Raw genomic sequence first — 18,120 nt, 5'->3', positions numbered from 1 at the left:
ATATATACACACACACACACACACACACATATATATACACACACACACACACTTTTTTGCAATTAACTAATCCTTCAAACAAATGGAGCCTCAACTCAGCACCCTATGTCAGTTTGCATGTTAAGACCCATTCTTGTAAAGATGCTGGCTGAGCTGAATTAATGCATCAAAGAAGCGGAAGGCTCTCTTTCAGTAAAAAGCCGAAATAGTCGGTCTTGAGAAATCTGTCACAAGAAGTAGGCATTTTTGCAAGCTCTTTTTCTCACTATTTTTCAGGATTTGGTTTCTCCTTGAACTCAACATGCAAGCATTGACTGTATACTGGTTAAGGAGCACTAGAGGTAAGGCCAATTAAAATGTTTCTGCTTCCACAGAAAACCAAACGGATTCGTCATGACTCAGCCTTCCAGCTCTTTTGTTGATGTAATTATTTAATGGAAATATTTATGAACTGAGCACAGCCTTCAATATTATTTTAAATGACCAAGGTTGCTTCTCAAACAAAAAAGGCATCATGAGTACAATATGTGGCACTTGCAGTAGATCCTCCCTTCACCTTACTCGGATTTGAAAGGCTCACAGAAGTAGACTCACTGAAATGTTGCAGGGTGTGTTTGTTACTTCTTGCCCGGTTGGACAAAGGATTTTGAGATACGGGGGGGGGGGGGGGGGGGGGGGACAATAAAAATACATAAACTTTTCAGAGCTATATCAGACTTATTCACTACACAGAAATATATTGATTACTACTAATTATTTAAATCCTGGCAACACTGGGGGTCCTAAACCAACATCAGGGCTCCATTGTGCTAGGTACTGTTGTGAATATACTGGTGCACAATCCATACTAGAGCAGGGCCAGCTCCAGGCACCAGCTAAAGAAGCAGGTGCTCTGGGCAGCCAATACCAAGGGGCGGCACTCCGGCCACTATTGGGGCAGCATGTCCGGGTCTTTGGCGGCGGGTCCCTCAGTCCCTCTCGGAGCGAAGGACCTGCCGCCGAAGAGTGGAGTGGCGCGATCGCGCTGCCGTGGCTTTTTTTTTTTTTTTTTTTTTTTTTGCGCTGCTTGGGGCGGCACAAAACCTGGAGCCGGCCCTGTACTAGAGAGGGCCTGTGTCACCCCAGCCGTACAGCCTTGGGTGCCTCATAATGCCTTGCTGGAGTAGCTCCCACCTGGGCCGCTCACAAACAGCCTTATAGCAAACACCGATGCGTGTCTGTGTGTAGCTGCAGCCTCTCTCCTTTAAGGGAATAATATGTCAGTTTATTACCTTAAACAGAGTTACCCAGACACTTCAACTTAAACACATTGGATTAGATAAAACAGTAAAACAAGTTTATTAACTACAAAGATAGATTTTAAGTGAGTACATATAATAAGGCTTAAGAGTCACAAATGGTTATAAGAAAATAAAGATAAATGTTTATTAGTATTTACTTAAGAAAGTCTCTTAGTTGCAAAGCAAACTCACTACATGCTCCAGCAGATTACTGACCAAACTTTCAGGTCAGGACCCCTCCACCAGAATCCAAGGGCTGGTTCCTTTAGTCTTCTCAGGTGTGGAGAATGAGGTGGGCAGGGAGAGGAGGAGGAGGGCCCCTTGGTTTGTCCCTCTCTTGAAAAACATTTCCGTCTGAGACTCAGGAGACAGTCTCTGTAGAAGGATATTCCCTGCTGGGGTTTTTTTCTTCTCACCTGTTTGAACTTCGTTTGTTTCCCTCCCTGCTTGATGACTTTGTTTATTGCTTAAATGCAAATTAAGGCAAGCACACATTCCTTCCTTCATTTAGGACACACCTGACTTCTGCCTGAGCAGGGCAGTGGGGTTTGGAACATGTGTTAAACACGTCATACAGGGAAATCTTATCACTTCACATACAATGTTGCCACAGATTACCAGGACAATACTGAAAAAAGCAAATGATGAGTTTTCAAACGATACAAGGCATCTTCTGCAGTGTAGTTGTTGCCATATCAGTTGCAGGATATTAGAGAGACCAGGTGAGTGAGGAAATATTGGACCAACTTCTGACCAATAAAAGATGTTATCACCTACCTTTAGTCTCAAGGTGTACATTGTTCAAAGATCATTACAATAGCCTGCAGGATGTGAACACTGGAGTGTATTTCCTCACAACTGTGGAGAAAGTTCCTGCCCTAACGAGCTTACAATCTAAATAGACAAGACAAAGGGTAGAAGAAAAGGAGGATTTATTATCCTCTGTTTTACAGATGGGGAACTGAGGCAAGGAGAGAAGTAGTTACTTGCCCAATAATTGTACCCAGATGTCCTGAGTGCAAGCTCAGTACCTTAACTGCAAAACCACCCTTCCTCTCAAGAGAGGGAGCCACAGAAGGATAACAGCTCCAGCAAATTTCAGAGTAACAGCCGTGTTAGTCTGTATCCGCAAAAAGAAGAACAGGAGTACTTGTGGCACCTTAGAGACTAACAAATTTATTAGAGCATAAGCTTTCGTGGACTACAGCCCACTGCATCCGAAGAAGTGGGCTGTAGTCCACGAAAGTTTATGCTCTAATAAATTTGTTAGTCTCTAAGGTGCCACAAGCTCCAGCAAAGGGATTCTGAGGAGAAAATTAAACCCAGCAAGTTTTAAAACTGCTTTCAAATATTTGTGGTATTCACTAATGCATGTTGATGTGAATCTTGCCAGATTTCATTTTAATACAGATAAACAAACATCACCTCCTTTCAAGGTCTGCAAAGGTGTGGAGAGTGGTATGGACTTCAACTTCTCAGTAGCTTTGTGCAAACTGCAGTACCAAATGGCAATTTCATACAATCTCCCTGAATGGAAAACCAGAATGATGGTTAGGGAACTTTTCAGCAAACTCCTTTGAACAAGAAACAATTTTTTTTGCATTCAAGGATTATAGAGGAATTGGCAGCACCGCTATTACAGATCAAGTTACAGCAATATCTCACACTTGTGCTATGAAAGTTGAGCGTTTCTTTTCTGTATCATCTGCAAACTCCTATACCAAAGAACTACAGTAACCGTTGCAGTTGTGTTGTTAAGTAGTTGTGGTTTTAACTGAAAGTTAAACTGTACTATACATGCACATGATGTATTGTTAATTGTGTCCAGGCTTGGTAGAAATTGATTTTTAAAAAATATAATGTCAATGGATATCAGTTTATTTTTAAGCATTTTTTCCTATTTTTATTAATTTAAAGTTTCCCAGTTGACCAAAGTTATGGTGGGGCACTTAGACAATAGGGGGCAGACAATCTTTTAATGACAGTAGATGCTGAGATTCAAGAAGTTAAAACTTTATAACTGTTAACACAGATTGTCAGCATCACATGTCAAAAATATACAAAGTAAATGTCCTTAAATCAAACTCCAATACGTTCAAACAGCATTTTTCTTACTTTGCCTACTAGTACATTTTGATTATCAGTGGAAATGTTTGTGTGTGTATAGTGAAATCAAACATTTACTGATAATCTAATCTTTCCAAGCCTAATGACATCTGTGCACACTATGCAGAAATGTTTAAAACCTTCTATATGTCGAGAACTTCAACCCAACCCTGATGGAACCAGATTAAATGTGTCAAGTCTGGGTACGGTAAGATAGGAAAACAACCAGATCCACTCGGGTTTGGATCATTTCTCCTCCTGTCCTTTGTCTTTTGTGTGCTTAAAGCTGCCTATGGCACCTGGGATTCCCAGGCGGTCACCCATCCAAGTACTAGCCAGGCCCAGGATGGTTTACCTTCCGAGATCGGACGGGATCGGGGGCGTTCAGTCCGGTATGGCCGTCTCCTGTCCTTGGGGCTGGCACTAAGACTGTATACCCTGCTCCTGCCACCTCTGTGCTGTGTGTACACACACTGAGGTGAGTTGCAGCACCTCTACTCTGTAGCACACACAGCACAGCAGGGGGCGGTAGATAGCAGGAACAGGGTATGCAGCCACTGCAATGCCAACCCCATGGGCAGAAGGTGGCAGTGCTGACTCAGGTCGGGGTTGGGTTGGAAAACAACTGGATCCTCTCAAGTTTGGGTCTGGGTGGGTCAGGTCTAATAATTAGGCCAAGTAGACCTCTATTTTTAAGTGAAAATCCTACATGCTTCATAATGTGATATTAAAATAAACTAAATGGAAACAAATGTTGTCAGTCTTGGCCTACAAGCAAACCTCATGACCCATAAGAAGGCAGAGAAAGCTACTGAGGACTTGATGGACAGAATCAAGCAACTCCTTGGTTGGCCTTATACTTCTCCAAATGACGGTCAAGAAAATAACACAGAAACCAGAAATCTTTCATTAATTATAAGTCAGGTTGTAAGGAAATACATCATGTTCACTGGCTTTAAAAAAAAATCAAAATTAAACTACCCCAGTTTTGACAAGAGTACCTACAATCGCTAACAAGACCACATGTATACATACATAGTAAAATGCCAGAAACTAAGGGTACGTCTATACTACCCGCCGGATCGGCGGGTAGTGTTCAATTTATCGGGGATCAATTTATCGTGTCTCATCTAGACACGATAAATCGATCCGTTGATTGACGCTCGTACTCCACCTTGGCAGGAAAAGTAAGCAGAGTCGATGGGGGAGCCATGGCAGTCAACTTGTCGCCGTGAGGACGGCCAGGTAAGTCGAACTCAGATACTTCGACTTCAGCTATGCAAACAGCGTAGCTGAAGTTGCGTATCTTAGTTCGAACCCCCCTGCTAGTGTAGCCCAGGCCTAAGTGGCAACATTATTGTAGTTTAGCATTCTCTGAAGCTCACTTGTCACCTGAATATTCATAAGTGAATTTTCAAATCATCAAGTGGGAAATTCATAGATTTCCCACATGGCAGGACCAAATACTGTCTAGACCATCCCTGACAGACATTTATCTAACCTACTCTTAAATATCTCCAGAGACGGAGATTCCACAACCTCCCTAGGCAATTTGTTCCAGTGTTTAACCACCCTGACAGTTAGGAACTTTTTCCTAATGTCCAACCTAGACCTCCCTTGCTGCAGTTTAAGCCCATTGCTTCATGTTCTATCCTTAGAGGCTAAGGTGAACACGTTTTCTCCCTCCTCCTTATGACATCCTTTTAGATACCTGAAAACTGCTATCATGTCCCCTCTCAGTATTCTCTTTTCCAAACTAAACAAACCCAATTCTTTCAGCCTTCCTTCATAGGTCATGTTCTCAAGACCTTTAATCATTCTTGTTGCTCTTCTCTGGACCCTCTCCAATTTCTCCACATCTTTCTTGAAATACAGTGCCCAGAACTGGACACAATAGTCCAGCTGAGGCCTAACCAGAGCAGAGTAGAGCGGAAGAATGACTTCTCGTGTCTTGCTCACAACACACCTATTAATACATCCTAGAATCATGTTTGCTTTTTTTGCAACAGCATCACACTGTTGACTCATATGTAGCTTGTGGTCCACTATAACCCCTAGATCCCTTTCTGCCGTACTCCTTCCTAGACAGTCTCTTCCCATTCTGTATGTGTGTAAATTGCAAGTGTCCTGTTCATGTTAGCTGGATTTCAGGGTAGAACTCCCCAAGATACCTCTTTAATAACCCACCAGTCACATGTTGTTAGTACAAAACACATTTTATGTGGCTCTTAACATAAAATGGTTTTAGAGGCTACGAAAAATGTGTTTTGAGTGTTTTTCTGATAAGCCAGGAGTTAATAGCTGCCCATATGGCACACAACATTTTTGATGAAGAACATTTTAAGACACGTGCATGTACTGCATCTGAAAGGCATCTGTGACCTCTGCTGGAATGTGGGAAAACTGCAACTTTAAAATGAAAAAAATATTTCGCCACAACCAATTAAAACACACGGCAGTTACTTTTGAAAGTCATTCCATCTAGATTTTTTCAAATAGTTACAGTGCCAGAGTGCAATGAAGTGACGGTAGATTATCATTTGTGTTATTATATTGTGAAGGAGCCCAGGCATGGACCAGGGTCCTATTGTGCTAGGCACTGCACAAACAAATAACAAAAAGGTCCCAAAGAGCTTACAATTTAAGTATGAGACAAAAGATGGATACAGACAGATGGGGGAGTACAAGGAAACAAGAAATGAGAATGGTAGGCAGTGGACGCTGCACACCAGCAACGTAACACTCGTGGAGTTCTTTTGTAGGCTTCACAGCAAAGGAACCAAACTAAACGTCAACGTACAAAATTCACAACATTACATTCAACATGTGATGTGCTTAGGTGTAAGGGACAAGAATGATACTCCAGCCAGAGAAGTTAAAATAAATTTTCAGAGTAGGACTGGATGAGAGTTTTCCATCAAATGTCCTTTTTTAGAAGCATCGATTTGGGATTTTGCTGGAATGAACTCTCTGCAGAATTTTTTTTAAACACGAAAAAGTGAAAATGCTCAAAACAAAACGGTTTGGGCAAAACCCAAACTAGTTCCATTGCGGTGCCTCATGCTTCCGTTTTCCTCAAGGGGAGAGCACCTTGGCCAAACCATATCTCCTGCAATTGGCTACTCCCTCTCTCTATGAGAGATACAGTCTAACCAGAGATACTGGTCTGTAGAGAATGACAGCTGGAGACATCCCAGGTACTACTCCCAGGATGCACTGCAGCAGCACTTCAGAATCAAAATATTTAGGGTTTTGGCCAAAAAAATTGGGTATTTGAATAAGAAATCCACATTTTAAAGACAGCTGTACCCCAAGCTACAGTTCAGTTTGAGACACTTTCCTCAGCGCTGGCTTTAACCCACTGGGAATTCAGCGTAAGAGCAAAGCAACTCAGAACACTTGGTAAAGGACAACACTAGAGACCACAGGCACTGACTTCATCTGTTCCCAGGGAATGCTCGACCCCAACTCTGCCCCGGGCCCCACGCCACTCCTTCCCCCAACCTCCCACCCTGCCTCTTCCCACCCCCGCTCCTCCCCAGGCCCCACCCCCACTCCACCCCTTCCCCCAAGCTCCCACCCTGCATCTTCCCACCCCCTCCCCAGCCTCTTCCTGCCCCCTCCCCCCAGCACCTCCTGCACTGTGGAACAGCTGATAATGGCAGGTGGGGGACGCCGGGAGGGAGGGGGAGGAGCTGATCATCAGGGCCTCCAGTGGGTGGGAGGCGCTAGGGTGGAAAGGCAGGCGCTGAACCAGATCAGCCATGGGATAGGAGGGAACTTGGACTTTCCTGGTAACCCCTTACCCACTGGGACTCAAGGAGTACCTGTACACCTGGTCCCACAGCACCGATCAGTTCCACACCATGTACTTCTGTAGAGCCCAGGGGCCGAGGCAGGCTAGGGGGCAGTCCCGAGCGGCGGTCAAGTGTGCGCAGGTGGTCGGGTAGCCAGCCGGTTAACCCTTACCAGAGGCAGCCCAGGGCAACGGTTGGATTTTGTACAGGGGTCAGTAGCTGGAAGATCTATTCCAAGGGGCCAGGTTCAGTGGGTTGGGGAGGCGAGGTGACAAGACAGGGTCAGGTGATGCAGCAGGCGATCTAGGCAGCAAGCACTGGTATGTTGCTCAGACAGCTTCCTCTTCCTGCTTCAGTCTTTATATCGGCGAGGCATGCAGTGAGAGCACTGCCTGTCCATCCAATCAGGGGCCTGGGATGTGGCTGCTCTGAGCCCAGAGGCCTTTAGCATAAAGGCTGTTGGTTAAGGGCAGCAATTCAGTGCACCACCCTGGTGCAGCACCTGCCGACTTAGCAGGCCTGAGCTCAATACTGGGGTCCTGACAACAGCCTCCTTTCTGACTGCCTAGAGGGAGCAGATCTAAGAGGAGGCCTGCGTTTATTTAACACAATCGACCTAATGGCTTGGTACGTGATTAGCCGAAAGCCCAGCTCACACCCTGTGGCACACTGCCACAGCTGCGTATACTAGAGCCCCACTTTTAGAAGATCGAGGGCAGCTGGCTCTGCAAGATCCCAGCAGCCTTCAGCTCACTCCCTCCTTGGTCCAAAATGGCCTTAATTTATTCCCCTTCACGGTACCCTACAAGGCCCATTTGCTTTCTTTGGCTGTGAGGGAACGGGAAGGCTCTGGTGGGAGATCTTAAAAGTGGTGGATCATTGTTGGCTGTTGTGGCTAATGAGCAAAGGGTTTTTAAAGAAGTGGTCTAGTTTATGCTTATATACACACACACACCCCGTCAAGGACCACCTATGGTGAAATGCCTTTAATGCATGTGTGTAGAGACTCCTAAATAAAATAACTTGGTATATTCCAAAACAGTGAAAACAATTCAAAGGTGGCTTGCCAGCCAGCTGTGCCACACTGATTTCATCAGCAGCACCTTGGGAAGTAGGCCTACATTACAGCTAAGAGATGTAGTTATAATACAACCTTAGGAATACGGGGTGGTTTAAGGAGTCAGAGAGCAAAGAGACTTGCCCTCCAACAGAAAGGATATTCTGCTATAGCAGAAGTGAGTCTCCTAAGTGAATCTGGAGTGTACTTAGAATGTCAATGAGAACTGTAGATCAGTCCATGCTCTCATATTCTTTTTATGTTGTATATTATTCTTCACTTCATTCTTGCACTTCATAATGAAAAAATAACATCTAGCTTGGCTTAGTGACCTAGCTGATGTCATGTGTTCCCTGCTGTTCGGGATAGCCACCCTGAAAGGGAACTTCAAGCTCTCATACATATGGTTGACATGAGGGAGAGGGGATTGCAGACGTCACATACTCAGGATTAGATTTTCACAAGTACTCGGCACCTACAACTAGGGCCTGATTTTCAGAAGAACTCACCTGCCATTTAGGCACCCAAAAGGCAGCCCAATTTTGGAAGCTGCTGAGTGCTGAATTCTTTGGAAAGAGCAAGTAGGGCCACAGAGTCCTTCTGAAAATTCCAGCCTCAGCGTCTGGGATCGGCTTATAAGCACCTCACTGCCGGAGTACAGAAAATAGAGACATCTGATGACCTCCGAGAAGTCTGGCAGCGTGTGTGGCATGATGCAGCGATGGCTTTAAACATCAGAGAAGGAATTTAAAGAGCCCTGCTTAAAGCACCTCCATCCACTCATGTCTTAGGACCAGCAGGGTTCTGGTATGGACAGACACCTTCAGCAGAGCAAAAAGATAGAGAGCAAAGCTATTGAGAAGTTTCTTACCTTCATATAGTTCTTCTCTGATATATAAAACAAGGTTATTCACCAATCCTCCACCCACAGTATGTGTCCTCCCACATGCCACCACGTGGAAGGGTTGATACACTCATCACATGGTCATAATAGATCAACCCTTTATTGTCTATCATGAATTATTCTATATGTCCAATGACTGATTTGGATAAACAATCAATTTGACCAACAAATTTCAAGTCTTTCTGTTCATAAACAGGATTGTGACCTTCTCCAATATACTCACCGTTCTAAATTACTGGCAGAATGATGAGTCCAGCAAATTATACTTGGCCTGTAACCTGTTCATGAGCATGCTGAGAACATATAATATTCCAAATCTGGGCTACTTTGGTTGGACACGAGGTCTCCAGTACATTTCTCTTCCCTAATTTGTTTTCTAAAAGCACAAAATTAAGACTTAACCTTCTGTGGGAATACTCCAAACATATGACACACAGTCCTCCTTGTGGAATATTGGGGTAGGTTATCACCTCAGCACAGTTTTTTGTTTGTTTATTTAAAGTTACCTGTACCAATTGTCTTCTGACAGAGTAGGTCAGGCTCTCTTCCTTGTATTCCTTGAGATTTTCATCAGCCTCATTACACTAATATTCTGTCTGAGTTGCCGAGGTTCCTCAAACGTCTCACATACACTCCTGGTGTGCAGTTAGACCTCATCTCTCATGGTGTATTAGTATTACGTTTGCACCCATTGGCTCCCAACAAGATTGGAGTCCCGTTGTGCTGGGCGCTGGACAGAGAAAATCCCAGTACATCTCAAGTAGGAAATGTACTTGTTATCAACACTTAGTGATGCAACATGAAACTGCTCAGAATGGCTTATCCATTTTGGCCATGCTAATTTACCAGCGCAGAGAAACTTTTGGGAAGAGTTAGCTCCACTGCTCTTCAAAAGAAATGTCTGTTCCTTTACAAGCACTTTGTTTCAGTTTTTTTCTTCCTGGTCTGTTCCTTCAATGCAGCTTGGTGGGGAGCTTGGGGAATAGATGAGCGAGAGGAGGGGGGAAAGAATTGATGGCTCTCTGATGGGTGCTGCAATAGGAAAATGCAGCAAATGTGGGGGTTTCCTCCCTTCTTCACACCTTCAATGTACCCCCTGGGCTATGGCATTGGTCAACAGAATGAGATTTGTCCAATAGCAAAGACATCTTCACTATAAGCATCATTTGCAACATGCATCTTGCAATGCATTGAGACAAAGTGGGGTCTTTTTGTACTGTATTAAAAGCCATTAAAACATCAAGATTACTTCACAGTCTGCAGGCGTATCTCCTAGCCTGCATACAGGGAAAACCTGAGGTTCTCAGATGCTGCTGTGTGGTAAGTGCAGAGGACGGCAATCTGATTTTGTAATGGGGGGGGCATTACACTTCACACCACATTGCGTTTCTCCGTATTCAAGTTCATTGTAAGTGGGTTTTTATGCAATGATTGATGCAAACAAATGCTACTTTGGTTACATACTTGGTCAGCTCTTTTATGATGAGAGGCTCACATTCACAATGCAGTCAATTCATCCCATTGATGACATCAAAATTATTTAGGAAAAAAAAACATATTTCAAACTGAGAGACTTACATTATTCATATGTTCCTTCACTGTTTAAAGTGATTGCAAATGAAGCAAGAGCAAACAGAATGTCAGAGAAACAGATAAACCTCCTAATGGCCGACATCTGTGAAACACCCCTCAAATTAAGACTGAGTTTGGATCCATTTACATCATGGCAAAGTATGCAATTATGACTTAGCTGATTTCAGCACCAGCCTATAGCACATGGTTTTCAGAAGCAAAGGTTTCTTTCTTTGGAAGCTTTCCAGGGTCCTGATTCACCATTACAGACATCTGTAACGTATTAAACTGTGCATTTGTTATCCCCAAGCACTGAGAATCATGTCCTCTGTCTGACTAAACAGATCTCACTATTACTTCAAAAAACACTACAGAATAAATATTACATATCCAAACTCCGCATCTGAGCAGCGATAGCACTCCTAAGGGAACTGGATGGGTGAGTTTGCGGAGATATATGGGACCAGATTTTTAAAATATCTCAGCTCCCACTTAGCCCTTCCTCCCCCCAAAAATGGATAGATTTTCAAAAAACTCCAGCACATTGTCACAATGGAAACTGAACTCTTTAAAAAGCTGGCCCTGTTTTCTGGGTGCCAAATATTTGAAATTCTGGTCCTTGGAGACTGATTCAGGCCTCAGATTTGTAATATTTTCTATATATCTTTCAAATTTACAGTTTTGGACAACAGTAGGCTTTGCATGATGGATGTCTATATCGCAGGTTAGAAGATGCTCTGAGCAGTTTGCAATTGCTTTAAAGAGATGTTGCACAGATAATAATGATAGCTCAGGTATTTTCAGGTAATATACGACAATCTGTTAGCATGTGTAGCTCAGCCTAGGGAATGCATATACTTTTTAATGTGGCCAATAACTCAGTTTATGAGTGGATAAACAGAATCCATCATTCACTGTAAATTTATCTGCCCTCTGCAGGGCTGGGATCGGAACCTATGGCTATAGGGGAACGGAGGGGGGCAATTGAATAAAAAACGCTAAACACATTCTCCATGTCAGAGAGCAGCCGCACCATAGCCAAACTGCATGTTAAAAGCATGCTGCAAGCGGTCCTCCCCTCCACCAGAACTTGGCAGAAAAATATCCAACACCCTTTTCATATTCACTTTGGGTGTATATCTCAATTAATCAGTTTATCAGCAGGCGCAATGGTGGAAACAGCGAATATTAACTGAATAGTGTAGATAGCAAGTTTCAAACTCAGAATCACTAGTATGTGCAGCAGATGCCGGATTCCCTTAGGAGTTGTGGTGCCATCAGCTGCTAGTGTATGCCTGCCCCCAGCTTGCTCCGCAAGCATCAGATTTCCGAGAAGAAATAACCCATTACCAAGAAAAGCCTGCCACCAAGAGCTGCTGCTCCCCAGTTCTGGCCCTATGCTTCCCCAGACCCACAGAGCCCCAAAATCAAAGGATTTGGAGTCATGAGAAGACATTGCTTCCTCCCTTCCGCTTGTTCATGGTGGTGTCTGCCACACATTGGATCTCTCCCCACCATGTACAGGAGGGGAGCAGGAGGCCCTATAAATGGGCATTATTGGTCATTATTATTTGTATTGTGGCAAGGCTTGCTAGCACCTATCAGGATCGGGCCCTCCTTACGCTAGGTGCTGTATAAGCGCAGGAAACGACTTGCGCTGATGAGTTTACAATCTAATCCAATTACGTCTACATTCTCTTGTCACTTACATTGACCATGTGTGTCATGGACATTACCATTTTAGGAGATTAGCAGGACACTGACAACAAAGATCACAGGGGTAGCCGTGTTAGTCTGGATCTGTAAAAAGCAACAGAGAGTCCTGTGGCACCTTTAAGACTAACAGATGTATTGGAGCATAAGCTTTCGTGGGTGAATGCCCGTGCATCCGACGAAGAGGGCATTCACCCACGAAAGCTTATGCTCCAATACATCTGTTAGTCTTAAAGGTGCCACAGGACTCTCTGTTGCTTTTGACAACAAAGAGCCACTTTTACTCATACGGTACAGGCACTTTAAGCAAGGGGAATGGGAATGTCAGCCCATCTCCAATGTAACTGAAATGTCCTGTTGCCATTTCCATCTGCATTCCATTACAAACCAGGTCAGATTGAAACAAGGCACATGGTCAGAATTTTTAACAATGACCCTCGTGTATTTAAAGAAAAAATGCACTACCTGGGTTCCGCACTGTAATGCCTTTGAAGTGTGCAGTGTGGAAATATAACCTTCATACGTAAGAAACCATGAACAAAATGAGCGTTCCCCTTCTGAGTCCCCCCCTCAAGCCAACACTTTTAACATCAACTGAGTCCGTTAAACTTTGGGGTTGTCCCAAAGAATCATCTCACTAACCTTCCCCCAAGCTCTCAGGGCAGCTCTGGGATAGTGGATGGACAGGAATTGTTTATATTGCGGTGAATGGTTCATCGGGCAACTTGTTTTTCCACAGGCCTGTTCAAAAGTGCTGTCCTCATCTGGCTGTGCATTAGGAGAGCAAAAATATTTCACAGATTGCCACAATTCTTGCCTATTGTATTCTCCTTGAAAAAAAGATTCTGTACAAGCCGGGTGGGTTTGATTACTGACAGCATAAAAATCCCCAAGACAGTCTATCAAAGTACGAATACTAAGACAAGTCAAATTCAAGGCCTACTCTTCTTGACTGTCTCTTTTCACCTCCAGGCAGCTACAAACATCTATAGACTCCCACTCCCTTCCCAACTTTCTTTCCTTTGTGGCTAGAAAAATGTAAGCATCTTCAAAAGGTTACATAAGGCAATAAATATTCATTATACAAACATTTGCTTTTGCATGTTTTTTACATAAATACAAAATGTTTGTAGACAGGATTTTCACATTGAATATTCTTAACGACTGAGTGCTAGTCTCATTAGCATAATCCAGCTCTGCTGTGCACATGCAATACACATCAATCCACTTTACATATCAGATTCTGATGGGTGAATTTCACCTCTGGGCAGTGGACTACCACAAGGCCTATGGACCATTTAAATCCCACTTGGGACTTCCAGTAGACCTAAGTGGGACAGGATGGGGCCCCATCTACATAGGACTGAATTTCAGCACATGCGTGCATGCTAAACGCTAATGGTTGTATGCGCCTTGTAAACAGACTTGATTGTAAGGGGAATCCAATCGTCTGTCAATAGTTTTGAGGTGTCTAGACACCTCATCAGGGCCTATACAAGGGTGTGAATAGCACAAAATGAGATTTTTTCCCCCCAGTTCTTTGTGTGTACTCCCCACAAAAATACGAGCAACTGAATTTTACCAATATGAGCGTCTGTACATCCACTATCAAACACACACACACACACAGATAAATATAGAATGATAATGTTCTGCCACTAAGTACTTCAATCCAGTATTCTCCATTCATTGGTGGGTGGGTGGGTCTGTTGTGTGTGTGTGTGTGAGTTTGTGACAGCCCCACATGAACAGGGTGTGTTAAGGTCTGGGGTGAAATGGGAGACATTAGAAACATTCTCCCAGGAAGTAATTTGTTTCAAATTATGTACTCAGCTCTAATCTCTGCATAGGTTGTGTTTTTATAGCTTCATTATTAAACCCCTCCCTCGTGTCTATTTAGGGTGACCAGATACCAAGTGTGAAAAATCAGGACACTTTTTTGGGGGAGAGAGAGAGTTGTGTCTCTAAGACAAAGCCCCTAAGGTCAGGACATCTGGTCACCCTATGTACATTAGCATAGCTGGAGGGAGGAGGGGGAGGGAAGTCTCCCATATATTTGATACACGCAAAATCTGACATTAGTGTCTTCATATTGAGATATTAGACTTCAGGGGCCTGTCACTGCTTTTGGTATCAGTTTGCAGAGACATAGCTACAGAGCCTTTGTATTGCAGCACAAGGACGCTCCCTGAGGGGTTAGACACTGACAAGTGTAGCCGATCTTAGTGGATGAGCATGTTATTATTTTTAAGAGACCTAATACCCCAATATCTCCCTCAGCAGAATTCATAATTCACCACCGAGGTAAATATAAGTGTGATTTAGCTATGCCGGTATACCTCTGGTGTTAACATATCTGAGGTTAGATTCAACTCTGTGTAATTCTTCCTCACATGTCTTCTTTTACAGGAAAGACACTCAATGAGCAACTGGAGTGCTCATCTGAATTCAAAACAACTAGGAACATGCATGGGCAATCTTAGATACATAATCTTTCCTATGCACACATTATAAATAATCATGCAGAAGTCAATATTCTGTTACTGCTACCTACCATTACCTAGCTCTCAAAACACACCAGGTTTTGCTTCTGCAAAACCCTAGACAGAAATATCATTTACTTCATTTGATCCTCACCAGTAAACAATAATACATTTTGTGGAAGTGAATGCAAAGGGATCCATTAGCGAAACTGGGCCAACCAAAAAGTATACATGTTTTTCTGAAAGATAACTATTACAGGGCATTATATAGTCTTCCACCAGGTGTCACCAAATTCTTGAATAATATAGATCAAGTTTTCCAGTGTGTCTTTACAGGAGCCAATATGTCAGGTTCTGATTTGCCACACAGACAAATAGCAAGCAATAAAAGAAACGTATCTAATTTAAGAAGTTGTTGGGGTTTCTTTTAAATAGTTTTCATCATGTGAGTGTCCAGAAAGTTACTTTATTGGCTGTTTATTTGGTTCATGCCCCATTACTCTGATTTTTCACCATTTATAAAAAGAATAAAAGAACCAATGCATTTGTTTTCGTTACCTCCCAGGGGCCTGAGGAAGCTCACTAATTGTTGGAACTCACTATGTCACAGGTTCTACGTAAGCGTAATGGAAAACAGAGCCCAAAGTTTCACGGTTCTGACTGGAGTTAGTGTCCCCAAAGTTTCCCCATGGACTCATTGCCTATTTCCAAGTATTTTTGTTCCTGTTGTCAAGGCATGCCCTCCTTCCCGAGATGTGAACACTCTAACCTCTTTCTTCAACCATACTTTTTATCTGGCTTGCCTCAAAACCCTCCTGTGAGATAGGCAAGAATTATCAGCCCTGCGTTACGGGGGAAACTGAGGCAGGGAGGATACGGTTCAGATTTCCAAAGGGCCTCATTTTGGGTGCCCACTTTTAGAAGATTTTTCAGAGGTGCGGAACACCTACAGCCCCAGTTGTGAAAGTTGGGTCCTAAGTGTCTAAAGCCAGGCAGAACACCCTCGCCCACAAAATTAAGGGGTACTTCAGAAAAATTTGGTGTTAAGTGACCTCAAATCTACACTGTGTGCATGGTCATTGCTACTTCCAGTCCAAACCAAGCTTCAAACACAAAGAGTCAAGACAGCAACAGATGGGATCGCTGAATACCAGGGAAAGCAATGACCGGAAAAGAAAAAGTATCTTTTGGATATTCTTCTATATTAGTCCACATGTGACCTTTCTAAAAACCAAGCCACAACATCAACTGACGAGATGGGATTATTAGCCTCAGGGATAACCTGAAAAAAGGCAGTAGCAAAGGAGGTAAAATTTTCCAGTCTGTACTAGCACGGGGAAAAGACAAAGGGGTGTCATACATGAAAGAGGCCCCATGCAGGGCCGGCTCCAGGCACCAACTTGCCAAGCAGGTGCTAGGGGCGGCCACTCTGGAGAGGGGCGGCACGTCCAGCTATTCGGTGGCAATTCGGCGGACAGTCCCTCACTCCCGCTCGGAGCGAAGAACCTTCCACTGAATTGCCGCCGCAGATCACAATCGCGGCTTTTTTGTTTTGTTTTGTTTTTTGGGCTGCTTGGGGCAACCAAAACCCTGGAGCCGGCCCTGGCCCCATGGCACTAATTCTGGGCATGCTGCCATAGCACTAAATACCAAAAGAGATGGGGGGGAGGGATAGCTCAGTGGTTTGAGCATTGGCCTGCTAAACCCAGGGTTGTGAGTTCAATCCTTGAGGGGGCCACTTAGGGAGCTGGGGCAAAATCAGTACTTGGTCCTGCTAGTGAAGGCAGGAGGCTGGACTCAATGACCTTTCAAGGTCCTTTCCAGTTCCAGGAGATAGGATAGGCTATTGTGTTTAGTTGTTTTATTGGTGCTGTGTCATGTCAAGCCAAGCACTGTGATAATATGCCCCTAAATCAAACAGCATTACAATGTTATTGTGTCAATCTAACATACGACGACAATAAAGCAGCTTTAATATGTTAACAATGTGGAATCAGATTAATGTTGTCTTAGACTAATAGTGTTGATTCTGATTAATCCAGATCAATTGCTCAGCTCCATTACTTCAGATTTTTTTTTAATTTGATCCATAGCTAGTGAGTGGAACATCCCACCCTCCTAGGCTAGGTACTCACAAACCCTTTCAAATACTCAGGCTTGTGGATAAATTGAGCACAGCTTAGCCAGCCTGACGATACAATGCAAAACTAAACCCTCTAATCCTGTACGATGAGATTTTTCACGCTGTATTAATATCGGGGACGCCACAGGAAGAGAAGCTGCATCTCTGCAGCAGGGTCCCGAAGCACTTTTCCACAGGTGAAAACACCAGCAAGTCTTAAATGGTTTAACACACCGAGGAACATTTTTAAACCATGCACCCAAATGACATCTGCAAAATACATGTCAGACTGCACAAGAGGCTGCTGTTGGGGATGTTTGCAAAAGCGCATGCTTCCAACTGCATGAATAACACCTCTTGCCCATTATCCGGTGCCTGCGTTGCCCTGTGATTTTGAACATCTGGCCTTGTGTACCCCACATCAATAGAGTGCTGTATGGCAAGACTTAAACATGCACATCTCCTAACAAAGCTTAAAAATCAGCTCAAAACACAGGGTTGTCACAACGCTGAGGTCTTTGAACTGGGTGATTATAGTTTCTCTTTATCTCCAGTCTCCACAATGTTTCTTCCAGCCGGAAGCTGGAAGCTTACCCTTAAGGGTAGAACACACATGGGAAAACAAAGAATCTTTTATCTTGTTACTGAACTAAGCTGGGATTTAATGTAGCCAGTAGTTAGCAAAGTCCAAGTTGTTTACACTCTATCGAAGTCAGCCTGGCAGCTCTACAACGAAGCCACAGTGGAGCAATGGCGCTCCAGGGGGCAATTCCATACAGGCTTTGAAACCCAAAGCTGAAATCTTTAAGTTTGGGTGCCTACGCCTGGGCATCTGAAGCCATGTAAAAAGTCAATGGGCACTCGGCATCTCTCAGAGTCAGTCAGCCCACTTTTACGGATGTGCTTCAATACGGTGTACGCACCCCAGTCTGCAAATTAGGCCACATATACACTGCATATAACTATACTGAACAATACCGTGTTTTGCAATGTTAAACAGGAGCATTATTGTCAAACTGCAGAAGATATTTGACATAAAGGGCTGGGGGAGGTAAAAAACCAAGCTGTACATCAGTGGGAATATTG

At 43.7% G+C, this 18,120-nt stretch overlaps 1 protein-coding gene and 1 pseudogene across 5 annotated transcripts in view; both read right to left on the bottom strand.

Annotated features, from left to right (window-relative positions):
• Positions 1 to 18,120, bottom strand: part of SYNPR (synaptoporin) — a 176,919-nt gene that overhangs the window by 102,550 nt on the left and 56,249 nt on the right. The window contains exon 3 of one of the 5 annotated variants that reach the window (XM_065550645.1): positions 2,706 to 2,807. The exons of the other annotated variants lie outside the window; for them this stretch is intronic. The gene's annotated coding sequence lies outside the window, so the exon portion shown is untranslated. The remainder of the gene's footprint in view (positions 1 to 2,705; positions 2,808 to 18,120) is intronic. 5 annotated transcript variants of the gene reach the window in all.
• On the bottom strand, positions 3,674 to 3,792 carry LOC112058767 (5S ribosomal RNA; annotated as a pseudogene).

The sequence above is a fragment of the Chrysemys picta genome, chromosome 7 (assembly GCF_011386835.1).
Source record: "Chrysemys picta bellii isolate R12L10 chromosome 7, ASM1138683v2, whole genome shotgun sequence".
NCBI lineage: Eukaryota > Metazoa > Chordata > Testudines > Emydidae > Chrysemys > Chrysemys picta.
Note: the sequence above shows the minus strand (reverse complement) of the source record. Positions and strands in the feature narration are given on the sequence as shown.